Source organism: Mustela nivalis (genome assembly GCF_964662115.1).
Source record: "Mustela nivalis genome assembly, chromosome: 12".
In the NCBI taxonomy this organism is placed as follows: domain Eukaryota; kingdom Metazoa; phylum Chordata; class Mammalia; order Carnivora; family Mustelidae; genus Mustela; species Mustela nivalis.
The window spans coordinates 87729950-87751512 of NC_139031.1; the positions used below are offsets into that span (position 1 = coordinate 87729950).

At 41.8% G+C, this 21563-nt stretch overlaps 1 protein-coding gene across 21 annotated transcripts in view; it reads right to left on the minus strand.

Annotated features, from left to right (window-relative positions):
* Positions 1-21563, minus strand: part of NRCAM (neuronal cell adhesion molecule) — a 267938-nt gene that overhangs the window by 126463 nt on the left and 119912 nt on the right. For 20 of the 21 annotated variants that reach the window (XM_082691989.1, XM_082691982.1, XM_082691983.1 and 17 more), the window contains exon 3: positions 9130-9203. The exons of the other annotated variant lie outside the window; for it this stretch is intronic. The gene's annotated coding sequence lies outside the window, so the exon portion shown is untranslated. The remainder of the gene's footprint in view (positions 1-9129; positions 9204-21563) is intronic. 21 annotated transcript variants of the gene reach the window in all.

Consider the following 21563-nt stretch of genomic DNA (forward strand, 5'->3'; position numbering starts at 1 on the left):
ATCAACTGTAAATCTTTGTCAGTCTCTATCTAGTGGTCACTGCTCCTTCCACGTCCCCAAGCACTTTCAGCCTGTACGTTTAACAGTCAATAATGCTACTCTGTGCTTTCCTTTGATGTGCATGTGAACAGCTGATTTTTGTTATATAACTAAAGAATCATTGAAGGGCAAGGGCCATAGTGTGGAAGGCAGGCTGCATTCTCAGAGCTTCTCATGATCTCCTGCATATAAAAAGCAATCAACGATGTTTGTGAATGGAGATGGTCAGCACTATTTGTAGGTCTTGTAAGTAGTATTTTATTTGTATTAAAGAAACCCAAATAAGTCCAGAATAAACTTTGATTTATTCTCAATTAAGTGGTGAGATTCTAGGATCAGATATTGGCCATGGTCTCATAGATCATTCGGTGGTTACTGAACATTCTACTTGTGAAAAACAATGCTTGACTCTCAGCTAAGGGGAATGTGTCTTATAAAAGAAAGTCTTTGAATTGTTCCCTCTTACCATGCCCTTCAATGTCTACTTGAGCACTAGTGGAACAAGGCAGCTACATTTCAGTGATAAAAATAATTTGGACAGAGGTGCCTCGGTGCTCCGTCAGTTAAGCATCCGCCTTTAGCCCAGGTCATGATCCCAGGGTCCTGGAATCGAGTCCCACATCAGGATCTCTGCTCAGCAGGGAGCCTGCTTCTCCCTTTGCCTGCCACTCCCCCTGCTTGTGCTCTGTCTCTCAAATAAAATCTTTAAAAACAATAATAATAATTTGGACAGAATCAGCAAGTCCATTATAATGGAAATATTTGAAATCTATTTCCTTATTGAACTTGTGGGCTGCTCTACAGAAGAAAAAGACTAGTGTTCAAAGGCTTGTTTTCAGAAAAATGAAAGTGTGTATCAATTTATCATAAAGCAGCTCGGGGTTAGCAACAACCATCAGCAATACATTTGAAGACCTGGAGAGAAAATTAAGGAGAAAGTTTTTCCTGGGGATGACTTCTGAACGAAGTACCCGTGATGGTGTGAAAGGCTGTCTAAGACATACTTCCTTTTTTCCTACCCCTCTACAGCAAGAAAGCTTTTAAGAGCCTTCAAAAATATATACCAGCCAAATGATTTGTTATTTTGCACAACAAATCAATTTGAAGACTTTTTTTTTTTTAATACAAAAGCATATCTGTCATTGGGTTCTCTAAAACAGGGAAATGTTAAATAACAGAGAAATATTTTACAGGACAGGACACTTGGAACTTAGACGTATTTTCTAGGTCATTTGAATAATACAAATGCAGTAGTTTTGTCTAGTTATATTTGTCAAATTGTTTTCTCAGTTTGTTTTGTGCCTTTTTTTTTTTTTTTTTTTTGGTTTATGTGGGGTGTTTTGGTTGTTGTTGTTTGTTTTTTTCTGGTTTTCTTTCTTTCTTTCTTTCTTTCTTTTTTGCCCCCAGGAACAAAGTCATTTAGGAAACTACATTAACTACATGCTCTCTGTGCTTCCTGACAACAAAATAAATACAGACTTGCAGAACCCCTTTTCCATGTGGAATGTTCTCTGCTTTCCAGTCTCTCCTTTCATAACCTGTTCCTACGGCCTATCTTTCACCAGGCTAACAGCTTCTGTCAGCAAAGCTTTTATTCAGTACAGTACCAAAAGCTTTGCAGAAAAACGGATTAATCATGTTCGCTGCATCTCTTTGTCTCCCCCCCCCCTCAATTCTTGTAGAATTCAAGCTCACTAAGAAAATGCATGTCTAATCACATATGTGAAGTCCTCCTGGTTATTTCGGTGTATTTCTCTTTTAAACATATAATTAAAGGTTCTCTAAACATCAAGTAGATTGGCTTTCCTAAGAATGTCTTCCACATCATTATAAGGATTTAAACACATATTCTGTGTAGCTTGAGCTACAAAAGAGAAGTTTATGTCTACCAGCACCAAGGAAGTGAGCCCACATTTTACTTTTTCATTTTTGACAAATGTTCCTTGTGAGACAGATATATAACTAAATATTTTTAAAACACCGTAATTTGCGGTTAGCATGTTATGAAGCAAATAATAGAAGTCATGTGTTCTGTGGACCACCAAAGTAAATGGAATAAAGAATCTTTCCTCAAGTCTTATTCCTGAAAATATCAGAATGTCATCCTTTGCCATTAATTTCATGCCAATAATTAAACGGGATTAATACAGGTGACTTCGCCACTTCTGTGTGTAATAGTTTCATATGGTAATTCTCTAATACATAAAAGTCCCCACTTGTTCAGGATAAACCTGTTCACGTTGCTTTTCCCAAAGCTGAAAGTAGTTTTTTTTCAGTAACACTGACAGTTTCCTCTATTAAAATGCCTCTAATATAAAAAGCCTCAAGGTAGTGGGCAACACCACTGACCCATTCCATCTACATTCAGACACTCTCTCATCATTTGAGAACCTGGCTTTCTCATCAGGTTTTGTCATCTTGCTGAGAATTCTAGGGTCAGAAAAATTTTAAAGTAGCAGTAGAATTCTTATGTCTCAAATAACAAGTGAAAGATACTAAACAAACAAAAAATGTTACAAGGCCATCTTTTCCGAACAGTTAGCCAGGCAGAACCTCAGCAAGAGGAGGCTTTCCAGAAACAATTTCTACAAAAAGAATTAGTGGCTGGTTGGGAATCCATAATAAAGTGAGCGAAGTCACGATCTTGAATGAAGCCGCCTGGAAAGGGAATTAGCCTCGCTGTACCGGTGGGAAGCCCCGTCCCCGGGAAGAGTGGGTTTCCAGCTAAGATGCCAAGTGCACCACGTGTCTAGTGGTCTGTCCATTTGCATCCGTCTTCCTGGATTACTCAAGGGAGAATTGCACTCAGTGAGTATTTTCAGCTTTTCCTCTTTACAAAAACTTTGAGAACAACAAAAATGAAAATCAGGGTGGAATCATCCGCGGGACAGACAGAGGGCACCCAACATTTGTTCAGCTAGAAGAGCACTCCTTCTGTGAACTTCAGAGTTGATGTCTCAGGCTAGATTATAGGGTAGGGCACTTTTGGGAGAAGACAGTGTTTCTGCAAAAAGTCGGCTAGATCTGTGGTTTTATTCAGAATGGCATGGGTGTGGGGCGCCTGGATGGCTCAGTGGGTTGAGCCACTGCCTTCGGCTCGGGTCATGATCTTGGAGTCCTGGGATCGAGTCCCGCGTCGGGCTCTCTGCTCAGCGGAGAGCCTGCTTCCCTCTCTCTCTCTCTGCCTGCCTCTCCATCTACTTGTGATTTCTCTCTGTCAAATAAATAAATAAAATCTTAAAAAAAAAAGAATGGCATGGGTGTGAAATATACACACGGAAAACCTGGGCGCAAATGGGCTCGCGGGAGCGCGGCGGCAGCCAGCGGGGAGGCCTGTCCTGCACACCTCAGGTGCAGGCTGGGGCTTAGGAGGCATTGCAGGAACACATTAATCAACACGTTCGAGGAATGCATTAATCAACACCGCCACATCGGCTGGCATGCCCCATTGTTTAACCGTGCATGCTAACGAACGCGGGAGCAGCGATATGAATGTGGATTTCCACCGTGCTGCAAGAAACAAAACCCTTTTCACGACCAGCCCCATGCCCCATATCCTACTCGACTCTTTCAATAGAAATCATTCTCTCCTGTATGCGCGCTAGTTTATGGACTTGCTTTCTGCAACAGTCAACCAGAGACAAAGACGCTTTACAGAGCCGCTAAGTTTGACAAAAGCTGTAGAAATGCCTTCTGCAGATATGAAAACTCGCAGCCTTCCAAGGGATTTTTTTTTCCTTTGCCTCACAAAACAGATGCTGTCGTGAAAGGCAAAATAAAACAAAACAAAACAAAGCGAAGCAAAAAAAAGAAGAAGAAGAAGAAGAAGAAGAGGAAGTCCAAGCATCTGTTTGTGTATGCAGTCAGACGTGACAGCAGCATACTGCGTCACCAGCAGGGGCCTGGGCCTGGCCTCCTGCTCCACACTGGGCTTCATTTTCCCCCTGGGTAGCTCCCTAGATAACCCTCCTGTCAGGATCTGACTCCCTCCGAAGGCAGCCAGGGATGAAATGTCCAGATGCTGGAAGGAAGGGGTCGGCTACAGCACCCACAGAACCCAGGCACACACACATCTCTATCTTTGTGCACCCGAACACTTAGGGCTTTCCGGTATAATCTGACCCAGTATATTGTGGCCTACAGAGTTCAATGAACATTAATTTTGGTCATTAGACTGCTGAACATCAATATCCGAAGTCTGAATGCATAAGGGATACCATTTCTGATTATCCTTCTCCATATGTTTCCTCTCAGGGCGGGGTTATCTCAGTCAGGGTTGCACTTGCTGGGAACAAGGGTCACAGGACAGTGTCCCCTCCGAAGTGGTCCAGTTCTGATGATTTCAGGGAGCCCTCAAATTAAAGTCCATAGCCCACTAGCCCTAAACATTTAAAACGAAGTGTTTTAAACATTTTAGGGCACCTGGGCAGCTCAGTTGGTTAGGCCACTGCCTTCGGCTCAGGTCATGATCCCGGAGTCCTGGGATCGAGTCCTGCATCGGGCTCCCAGCTCCGCAGGGAGTCTGCTTCTCCCTGTGACTTTCTCCCCTTTCATGGTCTCTCTCATCCTTCCTCTCTCTCAAATAAATAATAAAATATTTAAAAAAAGTAAAAATAAACATTTTAAACTAAGCCAAAAGTACATCAGAGGGAAAAAATACTGATCCAGAAATACTGATTCAGTATTTCCAAAGATCCCTTTGCAAAGGTCACGGCATCAACCCTCTGGCATAGAAATGCTAAGTCGCGACAAGTTTCCTGTATGAGAGTTCCTGGGGTGATTTCCTCCTTTGGGCTCCAAAGCACATCCTTCTTCCCACCAGACCACCGTGGGAGGGGAGTGGAGGAACGCACGACGTGTGCAGCGTCCCTTCTTCTGACTACGAGCACAGCACGGACAGTCATGGCCACTGAAACATGCTGCGACATTTATTACTGCTCTGCCACCCTTGAGCGATCTCACCCCTCCCGCAACCTCCCAGGAGAGGATGCCACCCACGGTCCTTCTTCAGGTGTCTTTCTGAGCCTCGGAGACAGCTCTCGGGCTGAACAGTGGGAAGAGTGAGAGAGGAGTGGGGTGGGTTTCCAGAGAAAAATGGTGGCGTCTCCTAAGAATTATGAGACCAGGATGCAAGGGGCAGAAATAACTTAATCAATAAAGGTCCCTCGGTCACAGAGGCCAGAGTAACTTGGAGATCAACAGCAAGAATGCATTGTAATTCAGCCGCCCTACATGGGACATTTAATATGCTCCCATCTGACCACAGGTCACAGAGCTTTGCTCAGGCTCCAAAGGGCAACAGGGAAATTGCAGACAACACTGGGATGGAAGAACAGAACGTTCTCGCTCCCTCGGGTTGGGGGCTGAGCCCTCACTCCCTGCCGGAGTTAGCTGCGATCACAATGGAGGGACCGTCCAAGTGGGCCAATGAATCAAGAGCTGTGGGCACTGCACTGAAATCCGGAGCTCGCCCTCAGCACACGTCAGGGTGAAGAGAGAGGAAGGCATTAAGTACAAGAAAAGACGGTTCTGGTTTTCTAGCTGACCAAACACCTCATCAATTCTGACCGGTACAGAGCCAAAAAGTGGCGAATATCCTTTGCTTCGTTTTAGATGCCTGTCCTGGTTTCTATCAGTCCCAGGCTTCCCTGGGAAGCTTCTTACTCATGTGCTCTCATTTTGTGAGGTGAGTATTCCTTTTGCGGATGATGTGTCTTCTAGATTTATCTGGTGCCCGGTAATGTGAGATAAAACTTCTCAGCTCTACAGTGATCCTGTAGGACAAATTTTGATAGATCTTCTTACTGTTAAACAGTCTTAAAAACTGTAGTCCCTTTGCATTTTGTCATAAAAAATGGATTCACGTTTACAAATCAACTTAATTATAAGAAAAAATCATTTTACTGTTATCACTTCTATTATTATTTACTCAAAATATCAATAGCATTCTCCTACTTTGTATACATAATTTTTTAAAAGTTAGGGTTGTGAGTCTAAGGGGAAGAACATCTTTTGGATCATCAATCAAAAATAATCATTAAATAACTCCAATAACCTCTCAGGTTTTCCTTTTTACATCGCTTACCAAATGGGAATGTGCCTTAAGGTACAGCAGGGCAGAAACTGTGGAAAGAACCAAGATGCCCTTCAACGGACAAATGGATAAAGAAGATGTGGTCCATATACACTATGGACTATTTCTCAGCCATCAGAAAGGACGAACACCCAATTTTTGCATCAACATGGATGGGACTGGAGGAGATTATCCTGAGTGAAATAAGTCAGGCAGAGAAAGTCAATTATCATATGGTTTCACTTACTTGGGGGAACATAGGAATAACTTAGAGGACCCTAGGAGAAGGAAAGGAAAAGTGAAAGGGGGAAAATCAGAGGGGGAGATGAACCATGAGAGACTATGGACTTCGGGAAACAAACTGAGGGTTTTAGAGAGGAGGGGGGTGGTGGATGGGTGAGCCTGGTCATGGGTATTAGGGAGGGCACGTATTACACAGAATGCAGGGTGTTCTTATGCATAAACAATGAATCATGGAACACTACACCAAAAACTAATGATGTACTGCATGGTGACTAACATAACACACACACACACACTCACAGGTATAGCAGGGCAGGATTCTTCTTCTGACTTATTAGGGTTACAACCAGGACAAAACTCATGCAAGTGCAGCCAGAGCTCTAGAAAATCATTTATACAGAGTGATTTGAGGGGCACCCCTTCCCCGCCCCCCAATTCTGGTTGCTTCTGGAAATTCCGCCATTAGCTGTCCTGCATGTTCACCCAAGGTTTTCAAGCCAGGTAGAACAGATGGGGAGAATTCTTTCCCTTGGCAATAATTTACAAAATTGTGTTAATGATGAAAGGGAATGTGGTTTGTATCCATGCCTGGATATCAATCCGCAGCGGTAGAGCTTTCCAGAGAGAAGGAAAACCTCAGTTCTGGGCATTCACATCTTGTGGATACCACAGCACACTAGTGAACGTGGGAAACACTACTGAAAACTACAAGTAGCTACAAAAAAACTTTCTCATCCTCAGGTCAGGGGCTGAACTCTTGAATAGCCTGGGGACGTTCTGAATACAAGAGGGCTTCAGAATTTGGGGAAGTTTCAGGGCGCCTTTGTTTCAGGGATGGGGCGGGGAGAATCAGTGGAAGACACTCAGGATTTAGTTTCGACCAGATTAAATCATTCACAAGGATAAAATGAGATATTTCAGTGGCTCTAAGAGAGCCCGACAACTCGAAGCTCATTTTAGTCATTCAACAAAAGACCAGCCAAAACAATCCACGAGAAGAATGTACTGAGAAAGGTAGAATTGAACCTTTTCACTTCTGCCTCTGGAAGATAGAGATTTTAAGTAAAATAACTCACAATGAAGGAAAGAGGAAAACACTGCAACCAGCCAGGAAAACGTCCTGAACAACCGTGGGAGAGTGTCCCTGAAAGTGCGACAGCCTTTACGGAGCTCACCCCCGCCACCCTCCAAGGACCCCACACACTCCTCCCTGGTGGCCCCTCCCCTTGCTTCGTCTTTGTGGATCTTCCCCTTTTACTAGAAACCACCACTTCAAACAAGCTCCTGCTCTTGCTGTCTTTCCATCTCTCCTAGGTATTACACAATATATTACCTCCAGAAGGACTTGTCGTAATACAGTATACGAATGATTTATCGTAGGCCAGTTTGACTTAACACCATTATGGTTAACATCCCAATTCCCAACAACTTGGGACCTCCAGACTTCGTGTCCCTGTGGGATTGGAGGGGTCTTACCCTTCCTTTTTTTACGAATTAAGCACACTTGTTGGAGGAGGTGCGTATAGGTAGGTCGAAAGTAAATCACTTTACATTAACGAAGAGAGCTTTCTAGTAAAAGAACCATTTATAGAAAATGAAGTCTCTTTGGTATTGGTCTCGACTACTTAACTCAGCCATTTTGTTAGTCTTTACTAATGTTCACTTTTCAAGAACTCTTCAGAGTGGAACAAAATGTGTGCTACTTGATTTACAAAGCAACGTTCTTAGTTTCCAGGCTACTGCTTTGGGGATTTCTGGGAGGTATTTTGAAGCACCATAATAATTAGTTATATGAAATCAGTTTTAATAGAGCACAAAAGAAGCAAATTCAACTGAGGCATGAATCATTTCCTCTTCAGCAGAAAAGGACATCTGAATGGATTAATTTTAGCATTTCTCAAGGACAAGAGACAACATGCTTGCAAGATTTTCCTACCTCCAAATCTTGCAGACAGTCTTCTTTTCATAATTAAAATCTATTGAGAGCTTATTTGCTAAATAGAACCTAGGAGGGTAGAGGACTGAATGTCCAAACAATCATGCTCTCATACATCCCTTATGAGATAGAGGTCTCTGAACTATGTTCCAGATCTCCGAGGAAGATATTCTTCATCAAGTTCAATACTATAATAGCTGGCTTTTCAGAAGGCCTCACAGGCCTGGCAGAGTCCATTCTGGAGCTGATAATTCTAAGTGACATAAACGGGAAAGGGGTGGGCAGTGGGGGTAGGGGCATTGGATTTACAAAGCAGAAAGCACATATCAAAGTAATATTTAAACTTTCCCAACAGACTTTTGTATTATCTGGACTTCACTGTGAGACAACAAAAATTAGGTACGGGTAAGTATATTCTTGGGAGATTTTCTGATACCTGATGGAATCCAAAAGAAAACTCTTTTCTTGTAAATGACTCCTTATCATTTTCGATCTTGAATTCCTTCAGAAACATATTGTTTACTGGCAATGCCTTCATTCTGCTATTTTCTGAACTTTATGATTCATGATTTAGTAAGACAAAAATCTCATTACTACGGAAGGACACGAAGAGCTGGTTTTCTTTGCTGTGTGTTCACCCATCCATCCCCTTTGACAAGCAGTATGATTCATGTTTTTGCACACATATTCCTACTCCCCATCTTTCATTCCTCCTCCCCATCTTTACTTTCTGGATTGAAAAGTATTAATTATGGCAATAATAATATATAATCATGTCATTTTATGGTATAATTCCCTTCTTTACTAATGTAAACCTTTTCAGAAGACAGACCCCTACCTTTGAAGAAGTTCTTCCTGTACGAAGAAGTTGTCCTTTTAATTCTTTAAACTGGATGTCTAAGACGCATTGCCCTGCGGGTCGAAGAGTGGGGGAAATGTTAACAAGACATTCGTCATCAATCATAGCAGATTGTCAATACATTAACTTCCATCCGACTCCCTGATGGGAAACACAATTACCAGGGGGGCCCTGTAAGGAAAGACAAATTATGAATAGATTTGCCAAAACACATCTCTGCTGGTTTCAATCAAAAGTGACAACAGACGGGCACCTGGGTGGCTCAGTTGGCTAGGCAACTGCCTTTGGCTCAAGTCATGATCCCGGAGTCCCTGGATGGAGTCCCACATACGGCTCCCAGATCAGCGGGGAGCCTGCTTTTTCCGCTGATCCTCCCCCCTCTCATGCTCTCTCTTGTTCTAATGAATAAATAAATAAATAAATAACTTTTTTTTTTTTTTTTAAAGTGACAACAGAGAGTTGGCTAATACTCTGGTGGCCATCCCCCTCAGGCAACCCAGCTGAAAGCGACATGTCTGTTTCCTCTTTACAGTGTGGGGGATAGAGGGGTTTTTGGTAATGTGTATGTGTACGATGTGGTTAAAATACTTCCTTACTGTGGGCTCATTATTTCTGTTGTTATTCTTAAAGTGTTTCATTTAGTAGAGTAGGAATTCTTTTGACTTTGTTCAGAAGGCCCCAAGTTCTCAATGAGGGTCCTAAAGAGATGGCCGGAGCAGCCAAGAGGAGAGGGGCCCCCCGCCGCCCGCCCCCAGGGCCACGACAAAGGCTCAGCTATGGCAGCTCCAGAGCCTGAGCTGCGACAACTCCCGGCTCCTCAGCCTGAATGTTTCCTTTGCAAATATTCCAGCTGAGAATTAGCCAGAAAAGGACAGCATGGACGGGGAATGGGACAATTGCCGCTGAGCACATTAGGTTTCATTTTTTTCAGACAACCAATTCAGTAACACCCAGGACTTTCCAAGGGAGGATTTGTGGCTTTTTGGACTTCAGATTTTCAGAAACAGAAGTCATACTATCAGACCTCTGAGAAACCTTTCAGAGAAGAGAAACAAATATCAATTCAGGATCTCCCGACTGCATTGAAATATTAAGACAACTATGAATTGCAAAGTGATTCTGGTAATAAAATAAAAAGATGTGTAATCATCTCAGATGGTCTTGTTTATGCGTGCATTATAAAATATTTTCTGTACTACATTGCAAAAAGCTTTATCTTAATGACATATAAAACCACTCTTGATAGATTTTCATTGGATCTGATGCAATGATACTTTATCAGGACAAAAAAAATTGTTGTTAAGGTTAGTGATTCCTCCTTGGAATTAAAACCAATTTTAGAGTAATCAAAGTTTTCTTTCCCTGTTATTTAGTTCCCACTTTTAAAAAAGTCTCCTTGGAGATATGTAAGAAAGAGTCTGCAAGAACCCGAAGTCATGTCTACAATAATAACTCAATCCAACAAACATATTGAATATTTCATATATATATCTGTCAATACGCTGGATAAATATAAATGAGGAAAAAGGTGTAACACAAGAGTGCACCTTTATGGGTGAAAATTGATAAGGTGAGCATGTGGATGCAGTCTCCTTTCTCTCCTCCACCCACCCATCTCTCCATCTTTCCACCATCTCCCTCCCCCGGGGCAGCTTGGCTCTGCTTCTGGTTCTGCCCAGAACCTGAGGCAGGTGGCTTAGCCCAGCGCCATAGGTGACGTGAGAGAACCCCTTCCCTTTCTAAGCTACTGAACGTGGACCTTGGATCAGCCTTTCTCTTCACCATTACAGTGTTAATGTCTGAGATTCTTTTGGGCCTCAGGGACTCTGACCCTGCCTAATGGAGTACTTTGCTTCCAGATCATTCAAACCAACTTTGCTCTAGGGACAGGATTCTGTCACCTCTTCCAGCCCGGTGTAATGGAGCTCTGCACTGGAACTCAAGACCAAAGCCTCGGCTAATAATATGTTGTTATTTTGTCTTGCTTTGTCAATGTCCCCACTATGAGTATCTCCTTTGGGAAGCTCAAAGACAGAGCAGAATGTAGCATTCCTGAGTTACTGGCCCAAACACACCTCCATCCTTCAATTCCAAATAATCAAGGTAAGGCAAATTTGCAACTCAAAAAGGTAGGCTGCCCCTTCCTTTTTTTTTTTAAAGATTCCATCCTCTTATTTGACAGAGATCACAAGTAGGCAGAGAGGCAGGCAGAGAGAGAGGAGGAAGCAGGCTCCCTGCTAAGCAGAGAGCCCGATGCAGGACTCGATCCCAGGACCCTGAGATCATGACCTGAGCCAAAGGCAGAGGCTTTAACCAACCCACTGAGCCACACAGGTGCCCCCTGCCCCTTCCTTCTTAAAGTCTCTTCTAAGACAAGTTTTTGCATGTGGCAAGATCCACAGAAACCGACAGTGGTCCAGTTTGCGTAGCCAAGCCCGAAGAGAATCTTCACCCCAACTCTCTTGGTACCCTCACTGCGTCTGTGGTGTCTACACCACATCCCTACGGAGCTACCACTGAACATCTCCATCACAGGTAGCTGGAGACTACAGCTAAATGTTGAGAAGAGGATCAACTCAAGACACACAACAACAGAGTTAATTTCTCCATAAGTTTTACCTGGAAGACAAAGAGAACTCACATTTGTGGGCTACTACCAAGTCCCAGACCCGGTGTATGCATGGCAGATGACACACTCTGTAAATACCATTATCGCTTTGACAGAGAGGCAGAAACTAAAGCATGGAGAGGTCTAGTAAATGACCTTACTCGCACAACTCCCAAATACTACATCTGGATTGTAATTCGCTTCTGCTTGAATCCAAAAACATGTGCCTCTCCTACCTCCTCCCATGGCTTTTGACAGAAGCCAGGATGAACTTGGAGAGGGGGTGCTACTGAGATTTACGGGGAGGGGAGCGGAAGAGGAAGCTTATGGAAGGAATGGCCAGACTGATGGGAAGCATGAAGGTCACCAAGTGCGACCTTCCAAGAGTAGGTAGGTCGGGGAGGCAGGAGGGTGGGCCACAGGGCTGAAATCTGCAGGGAGGACACGTGCAAATGTGGGACCTCAGTGGTTATCAGCGGGATGCCCCCAAAGTCCCAGTGGGTGCCACCACCTTCCACGGACCACAGTTTCCAAGTGTCAGCAACACTGACTGCCCTCTCATTCCTCTGCCTTTCTGCCAAGCATACCCTTTACTAATAATGCTTCATGGAAGATGCAGGTCTGAAAATCCTACGGGGCATGGTGTGGAAGAAGATATTCTCAAACATAACTTTTTTAAAAAATTTAAATTTAATTAATTAATATATAATATAATAATGTATATAATATAATAATGTAATAATATATAATAATTATATTTTAATAATATAATATAAAATTATATAATATAATTATATATTATATATAATAATATGTAATAATGATGATGTAATAATAATATAATATAATAATTATTATTCGTTTCAGGGTGCAGGTCTGTGACTCATCAGTCTTCTATAACACCCAGTGCTCACTACAACACATGTCCTCCTCAATGTCCATCCCCCCGTTACCCCATCCCTCCACCTCCTCCCCTCCCCCACTGCACTTAAACTTTAAAGAGACGTCAAAGGAATGTGGTTCTTTTAATAAGCTTGAATTGTTTTTAGTATCATTCAATTCAGGGCAAAATGCCCTGAAAAGAACACTCATGTAATTTTGTGTAGGTGTGGTTTCCCACAGACATTGTGTGGGAAAACTATTTTATCTTTGCTTATATATATTATTGACAGCACAAGATCTCATTTTTAACTTTCTTGTGACTATTGAAACGCCAACCCTTTGCAAAGACCACCAAAAGACTATGTATTAATTGTATTACCATGTCAGCAATTATCCCAAACATTTCTAGGGAATGAATTTTCGTTACATTCATTACTCTTGATTTGACAACTGTGTCAATGGGCTTTCATCACTCTGACAGAACAAGGTAATACATCATTGCTAAAGATTATTTTCCTAATAACAAAGTAACAACTCAAATTTTTTTAACCAAAGTACAATCAACTTATCCTATTAAACCAAACCAGTCCTACATCAAAAGGTCAAGATGAGCTCTGATGTAATTTAAAAGTAGCCTTCAGAAAAGATAAATAACATCTAGGTTAAAAAAAAAAAGAGATATATATATATATATATACCTATATATATGTATGTATATATATGAAGAAACCCAAAGGCCATGGTACACATGGTAATTCAATGGTGCATAAGTATGATATTAAAGAAAATTCAATAATTCAAGAAAGTGAATGCTTGTCTTAGGCACTCATGGAAAAATAACATAATGAATTTTGTAATCGCTCCAAAGGAAATCGAACTATTAACTGGCATGAATTTTTTTGCAGGATTTGGTTATGTTTTGTTTTGGGCTGGTTTGGTTGAAAATGAGAACCTATAACATTCAATGCAATTGAACAACTGTTATTGCAAACACTACGAGGTAAAAAGTAAAGCAAGCAAAAACACTCAAAACCTCATTTGGTTTATACTGTCAGGCACAACTGTGAGGACATTAAAAATGCTAATATTAGTCTTCGGTTTCTTCGAGGTAGATTTCTAAAAGCTGGCTTTATTGGAGATATGGCAATGGGCAGATTACATTAAAATATCAAGCATTTGACCCCTTAAGGCAATTCTGTTCTCAACAGTGACAATTTAATTTCCTGTTTACAGTCTTAAAGAAGCTGAGAAATACTTTTTAGAACATCAGTTTTGAAAACCTTAACAATATATTCATACACTTGTACTATTTCATGTGTACGTAGCATGTGAAATTGTGCTTTTAGTGGTATGAAAGGATAGTAATTTACAAACTTATTTTTCATCTTGGTCTTAACAAAACTTGAGCATCAGAATCCTGGACTAACCCCCAAACTCTTCTTTTTTTTCTCTTAACTTCCTGCCTTTGACGTGATCCTTGGACTGAATTTGGGGTCCATTCATACTTATTAACTGGCGAGAAAAGGATAAACAAACACCCCTATTAAAATTGGCATTTCTCTTTGGTTTCTCTGGGCATGCCTGTCATCCAGCAGCCTAATTCAGCTTGGCAGGGCAGAAAGCCAAAACCATCTTGAAACCCAGTTCTCATCATTTCAGCAACCTATGAAACAAAATACATTCCAAAAAGCAGAGAGTATGGCCCAGAATAAAGCAGGTTCAACTAGTACCTCTGGGAGCGGGATGGCCCCCAGACTGCCACCTCCCCCACCGCCTGACTGGCTGGGGATCCAGCAACACTGGGTCCTAACGTCCAGCCCCAAGTTTGGCATCAAGTACAGCCAACTCTTTCAAGACTAGTAATGCTGCTGGGACTTGGGACCAACTCCGGGGCCTCTTAAATGTCAGGGACCCCTTCTGATCGGAACTTGGCAGGTAAACCAATGTGTCATGCTTGACCTTCCAGAGAAGGGAAACCATTGATCCCTTGATAAATCAAATTAAAGAGATTGAAGACCGGCTGCCCTCAGAAGCTGAAGACTATTTCAAGTGACATTATCATCTGCTACCTTGTAGACAGGGGCGTACATCCAATTGTGAGCAAATGACATTCATCTACGGCCTGCTGGATACACGCCATCTTACTTGCTGTCTGTCCGGGCCCTGGCAATCAGGCTGTCACACACACTGCTGGACAACACACACATGGCAGGACAGCCATGGTACGTTTCACAGTTTACGAGGAGCAACTATCGTAACCATAAATAGAAACCCAGAACTCCAGTGTGCCGTCTTGGCTGGCTGTCTACGGACATGCCATGCACCCTCTCTGTTGTGCAAAGTGGCCACGGGGAAGGAGACCCACCCCTGTCCAGGCTCTACATTTCCAGCTCCTCTTGAACCCAGGTGAGACCATGAGATGTAAAGGAGCCTCCTTGCCCACATGTTCAAGAAGTCTGTGTCTTCCCTACCCCTCATCTCTCTACTCCTCCTGGATGCCGATACACAGTGTGATTTTGGAAGTCACTCGGCATGGCCTTTGTCAACATAGTTCTCTCAAGGGTGACAGGGAGAGATCCTTCCGTCCACACAAATGATCTACGTGACTGGCAGTGGACTGCTACCTAAATTGGAAAGGTTCTAACTCAGTGACGTTTCTACCATTTGGGGGTTTGCTAGGTCTGCATGTGGTGAATGTAACAGAATGTAACAGAAAACTTCAGTTAAATCTATCCCTCATTGGTCTTTTTTCTGTGTCTATAATAGAAAAGAAACAGATTTAGTTTTAAAATATTCGTGTATCCTGGGCGCCTGGGTGGCTCAGTCAGTTAAGTTATCTGCCTTCACCTCAGGTCATGTTCCCGGGATCCTGGGATCGAGTCCCACATCAGGCTCCCTGCTGAGTGGGGTGTCAGATTCTCCATCTCCCTCTGCCCTCCCCCTGCTTTGCTCTCTCTCATTCTCTATCAAATATTAAATAAAATCTCTTTTAAAATTCTTTAAAAATAAAATAACTATCCAGGGGCACCATGGTGGCTTAGTTGGCTGAGGTCTAACTCTTGATCTCAGCTCAGGTCTTGACCTCAGGATTGTGAGTTCAAGTCCCACATTAGGCTCTATGCTGGGCATGGAGTCTACTTTAAAACAAACAAACAAACAAAGAACAAAAAAACCACTAAAATATTAGAGTATTCAGAAACTATTAAACAGATCCTATTCGACACAATTAAAATAGCAGTATTTATTTTGTTGGGGGAAGAAAAAGCTTAAAGGAGGCTAGTAAAACTGTCAATGACTAAATAAAAGTGGTTGAGAAAACTTCACTAAATCCAACCAAACAAGTACAGAAGATTCACTTGATGGTATATAACGTAACACTGTACCTAGACCATCGGGAAGGTTGAACATAGTTTTTGAGAGACTCCGATTCAGTAGGTGTAGATGGCACCTAGAAATCCACGTTCTTATTAGGGTAGCCCAGGGGGGCTCTGAAGCAGCTGGGCATGGGCCACGGATCAGCAATGTGGTGACGAAGGTCTCTAGGGTGGTGCCTGGGTGGCTCAGTCGGTTAAGGGTCTGCCTTCGGCTCAGGTTGTGATCTCAGGGTCCTGGGATCGAATTCCGCATTAGGCTCCCTGCTCAGCGGGGAGCTGCTTCTCCCTCTCCCTGCTTGTGCTCTCTCTGTCCCTATCTCTCAAATAAATAAATAAAATCTAAAAAAAAAAAAAAGAAGAAGAAGAAGAAATACACCACATTGTGAGGTCATCAGATTTGCTTCCCAGAAGAAAGTAAACCTGAGTAAGTTTCCTATCCAAAAAGTGGAAAACATCCCTAAATATTACAGAGCTCTGGGCATCTAGGCAAGTATGACATGATCCCAATCCTTAAGCAGCTCCCAGTCTCAGGAGAGTGACTGTGTACCCGTGGGTACCCGTGTGTGCACATGTGTGTGTGTCTCTCTGCAGAGGACCTGGTGATGAGGAGAAGGAGGAAGAAAAGACGCTGTCTGGGTTTGAACTAGGGAGATGGGGTCCCATCCGTGGGTGTGCAGAGGTTCCCCAGTGTGGCCCCTGGTAGTACACTATTCTCCCTGAGCATCCTGGTTCCAGAACAGTCTCTAGACGTTGTTCCCACTAACAAGGTATACAGAGTGAAACAGGGAAAGGGGAGGCACCCACCCTATTCAAGAAGGAAAAGCACTTTATGTTTGCCTATTTTACATACCGAGCCTCCATGTAATGTGCCGGGAAGAAAAGATTCTAAGGCAAACAAAGACGTTTTAGCAAACTGTATGGCCATATGGGGAGTTACTGTTTAGTGAGTTATTTCAGTCTGGGATGATGAAAAAGTTCTGGAGATGGATGAGATTAATGATCACGTAACAACGCCAGTGGCCTTAGGACCACTGCACACTTGAAGATGGTTAACATAGTAAATTTTATGCTATATATATTTTGCCACAATTAAGAAAAAAACATGACTGTAGACTTCCTCCTAACTCTGTAAGTCAACAAATGCAATAGGATATTTGCAGGAAAAGAAATTAACCTAAACCTACACTCTCTCATCAATACTTTCTACGTCCCTGAAAAAGTCAAGATAACTTGAATTCAATCAACAAATTTTTCATGAGAATGACCATGGCCCAGGCACTGTTCTAGGCACAGAAGACACAGTAGTGAACAGAAGAGGAACAAATCCTGCCCTCAGACAGCATTTACTTATTCATCCCCTCATACACTTAACAAATATTAATTAAACGTCTGTCACTTGCCAAGCTCTATGCTGGGCACCAGAAATACCACAGTGAGAAAACAGAAATGAAAACATCAGCAAACCAGACTCTTCTTTGACCTCATGGAGCTTACAGTCGACTAGAGGAGACAGATACAAATCTAAAATACTCACACTGAAAAGTCATCAAAGCAGATAGGTGTGGAGCTCCCAACAGTGTGGTGGTGGGAACTGGCTTGGTCAAAGTCTTTCTGAAGGGAATGATGACTGAGCTGAGATCTGATGGATGGGTTGGGGCAGCAACAGTGTGGTTGAAGCAGAGCAGAGGAAAGGGGGGGGGCGTGGCCCCAATGAGGCTAGAGAAACAGGTGGAGGCTCAGTGGCCACACAGAGCTCTGTGGATCTCTCAGTCTCTTGTTTTAAGGGCCATTGGAAGCCACTGATGTACTATAACAAGGCCTGGGGTGGGAGACAAATGATCTGAACAAAAATAATACCGACTTAGCTACTCTAACAATTTAAAAATACCCAATTGAAAATGAGGGCAAAGGACTCTGAGTGAATTCCGGTAGAGTTATGACAATAAGTGAAAGTCGGGGCACCTGGGTGGTGCAGTCAGTTGGGCACCATGATCACAGGGTCCTGGGATGGAGTCCGGCTTGGACTCTATGCTCAGTAGGGAGCCTGCTTCTCCCTCTCCCTCTTTCCCTCCCCCAGCTCGTGCTCTCTCTCTCTCCTATCTCAAATAAATAAAATAGAATCTCTTAAAAACTTAAAAAAAAATAGGTGAAAGTCTTTGAAGCTCTCAGATGAAAGACAATATTTAACATATCAAAGATTTATCATGATCAGATAAGATAGTATAAACAGCATGTCAATTTTTAATTTTTTATTGTAAATCAAAGTGTAGTCTCTTAAGATTCTATTATAAAAATCTACTAATGAATCTGAATATGATTAAAAGAGAATCACCAGAATTTGCAAGACTAGTAAATTAAGTTGTCCACACTGTTTAAAGTAGAAACTTTGGGGAATAAAAAAAACTGCTGAACTATTTGATCAAAGGAATGAATGATTAAACTTCACAAAATATGATTTCTTAGGCATCTTTCATTAAGACATAAGGTTACAAAGAGATCTGTAACTAAATGGTGCACTAATTTGATTAATATTTAAGAACTTGAACAAAGAATCAAATACATATCATTTCTTCCTTTAAAATATGGTTATTGATGCTAATATATATCTGTTGAAGGGGGAAAAATTCAGATCTGTATAGTGCTGTGTGCTAAGAGCAGATGCATAAAGTAATAACAAAAACACCTTTTACATACCATCAAGTTAGCCACAGGCTCACTATTCTAATTTATCCAGATTTATCATTCAACAAGTAAGTGAGACATTTCCGCATTCCAAATTCTGGATGAAAATAGGAGTAGGACACATCAGGCTTCTCTGTAGTGGGTTAATCTGACCTCTGAACAATATAATACATTCCAGACTATCTCTCAAAGTTCAGAAAAGGTGTATGGACTTGACCCATATAATTTGCACAATTCTCCTTTTCACCAGATTGTCATTTATACAATTCACCTCTGTCAATTTGTTGTTCTGCTTAAATTATCTTAAGAATGCAATGTGAGAACCAGAAGAAAGCTCCCAAAGTTGCTTTAGCTACATTTTATTATAAACTACCAAAGCCCTCCAGGATTTATAGGTCCTGGGAACCCAGGCTGATTTACAGAGGTCTTTACCATTGCTTTTTGAGATTTAGCCTTACAAAGGTCTTCATTTTAAAGTTTAATCTGGCTTGGTTTAAAACCTAATAATTATTGTTCTATCAATGTACACTTTGGCCTGAACAAATTTAGTATACTTGGGTACAAAAACGTTCATAAATGTCACGTGCAAAATTCTTCTGATGTTTAAAGCGGTGTTTTAGATGTCCAATGAAACTGCCCATTAGTACAGAAACTGTAGTTTGTATTCCTAGCAGATGCCACAAATGACAAGTCAGATTGTAGAGAAAGGGAAAAAAATGCAGTAAGTCAGATTTAGTAAAAAGAATGAATACATTTACCATATAAAGAAAGGGAAATCTTTTTTAAAAAAAATTATAAGTATAATTTGCATTTTCATTGTTGGCACCAAACAAATCTCACTAGAAATATAAAATGAGAAGTCAGGAAAACTTTCAAACATTTGGATAAAGACTAGATATTTCTTCTTTTTCTCCTTCTTCTTCTTCTTCTTCTTCTTCTTCTTCTTCTTCTTCTTCTTCTTCTTCTTCTTTACTATCAGTTTTCTAAGTTGCTAATTCATTCTTTCAAAATTCTCTTTTAGATCCTCTAAGTTTTCAGTCTCTTCTCGACACAGACATGAACTCACAAGTAGATCCCACACTTTGATTTCTCCCCACAGCTTCCTAAGTAGCTGCCATGCTCACTGAACTCAATTTGACGTCTTTTCATAACACTGCTCTGGAAGGAAGAAGGAATGAGCCCAACTGAATCAAAATAAAGTAACTACACCTATGTTGTAGCTTCGGTGCTGTTGGTCCTGTAGTCCCCATACTTGTCACTGACTGGTACCCCTGGTATCCTAAGAAGGTTCTGTCTTCACTTCTTAGTTGTCTATGCAAGCACTGATTTTCAATTTCACTTGTGTTGGCTTTTTGAACCAGAAGGAACCTTATGAGCACAGAAAAGAAAAAATCAAAAAGCATAGAAAGTCAAACAGGGTTGAAAGGATAAACCTACCATTACAGATCTCTCCATAGTGGTATCTGAGTAGAGTGGCCCATTCCTGGTCAATCCCAAGATGGTGTTGGGAGTCTCAGGTCTTTCAGTCGCCTAGATTAGTGTCCCAACTTGAGAACTGGACACGCTGGTGTTATGGAAATCTGGAATGCTATTAGTTCTAGGTCACTAACTAAAGTTAAGTCCAAATATGAAGCCGTCCATTTAAAAAGAGATTGTCTTTAATGCAACATGACTTGTATTAAATGAACCATTATTTCTAAATAAAGCAATCAAGTTATGAATTCAATAGCTGACCAGGTGACATTTAGGCAGATGACTTCCTGTCTCTGTACAAAATGGGGTTAATAATAATCCTGACCTATCTCTTAAGGTCTCGGGGGCGGGGCGGGGGAACAATTCATTTAGGAATTATCTAAGTGCTGTATAAATGTTTCTGGTGTTATGAGAGCTTGGCTTTATTGTCACTGGAACGCCACCATCATAAAAAGGAATTGAGAGGTTTAGTCAGAGGTGAATTAACAAAGCTAGGTCTATGCTAATACAAGTACCCTCTGACCCTGGATCACTGAGCTTGAAAAATCACACAGATCGAAATGGAAATGAAGTTTGCATTTTCAGAGACACAGAGTTTTTGTTAATTTATTTCCTATTCAACTCCTTTGCTTTGAAAATCATTACTTTGGAAGCAAAACAACCATTCTCAATTCCCACCTCCTTTTTGTTTTCATTATTCATTGCTATTCCCAGGACCATTTGAATTTAAGCATGACACTGGAGGCATCCAAGGCCTTTCTTTCTCAATCAACTATGTGGCACACCCAGGAAACATGCCTGTCAGGAGGCATGGGTCGTGTAGACAGCACACTTTTCTCATTTTAAGTTTTCTTTTTTTAAAACTGTGTGATTCCCCAGACATTCATGACTTTTAGAGGAAGTACATTCTCTCTCCCCAATTAAATTTCCATGATTCACTCATTTACTTATTGGACAAATAGTTATTGAGTATCTAGTATGGGAGTACCAGGCACTGTCCTAGGCGCCAGAGGTAGTGGTGATGTCGCTTATGTCCTGGGGATGAAGACTAATAGTAAGCAAAATAAATGAGTAAGGGAACACAACATGTTAGAATGAAAAGATGGAGTTTGGTGAGAGCACGGAAGGGCAGAGATGGAGAGGGCAGCAATTTTAAATATGATGGTCCCAGAAAAGCCTCCTGAGCAGCTGTGATTTCAGGAAAGACTTGAAGGACATGAGAGTGAGAGTCATTGGAGAAGGGCTCTGCAGACAAGGTGAGGGTTCCAGGCAAATGCAAATGGCTCTTGTGGGGAAAGGAGGAAGCTACCTTAGTCTTTTCCACCAGCCTAGAAACATTCCTGGCAACCTCAGGACCAGCTTAGGTAAAGGAGGCACATGTAACGAGAGAGATC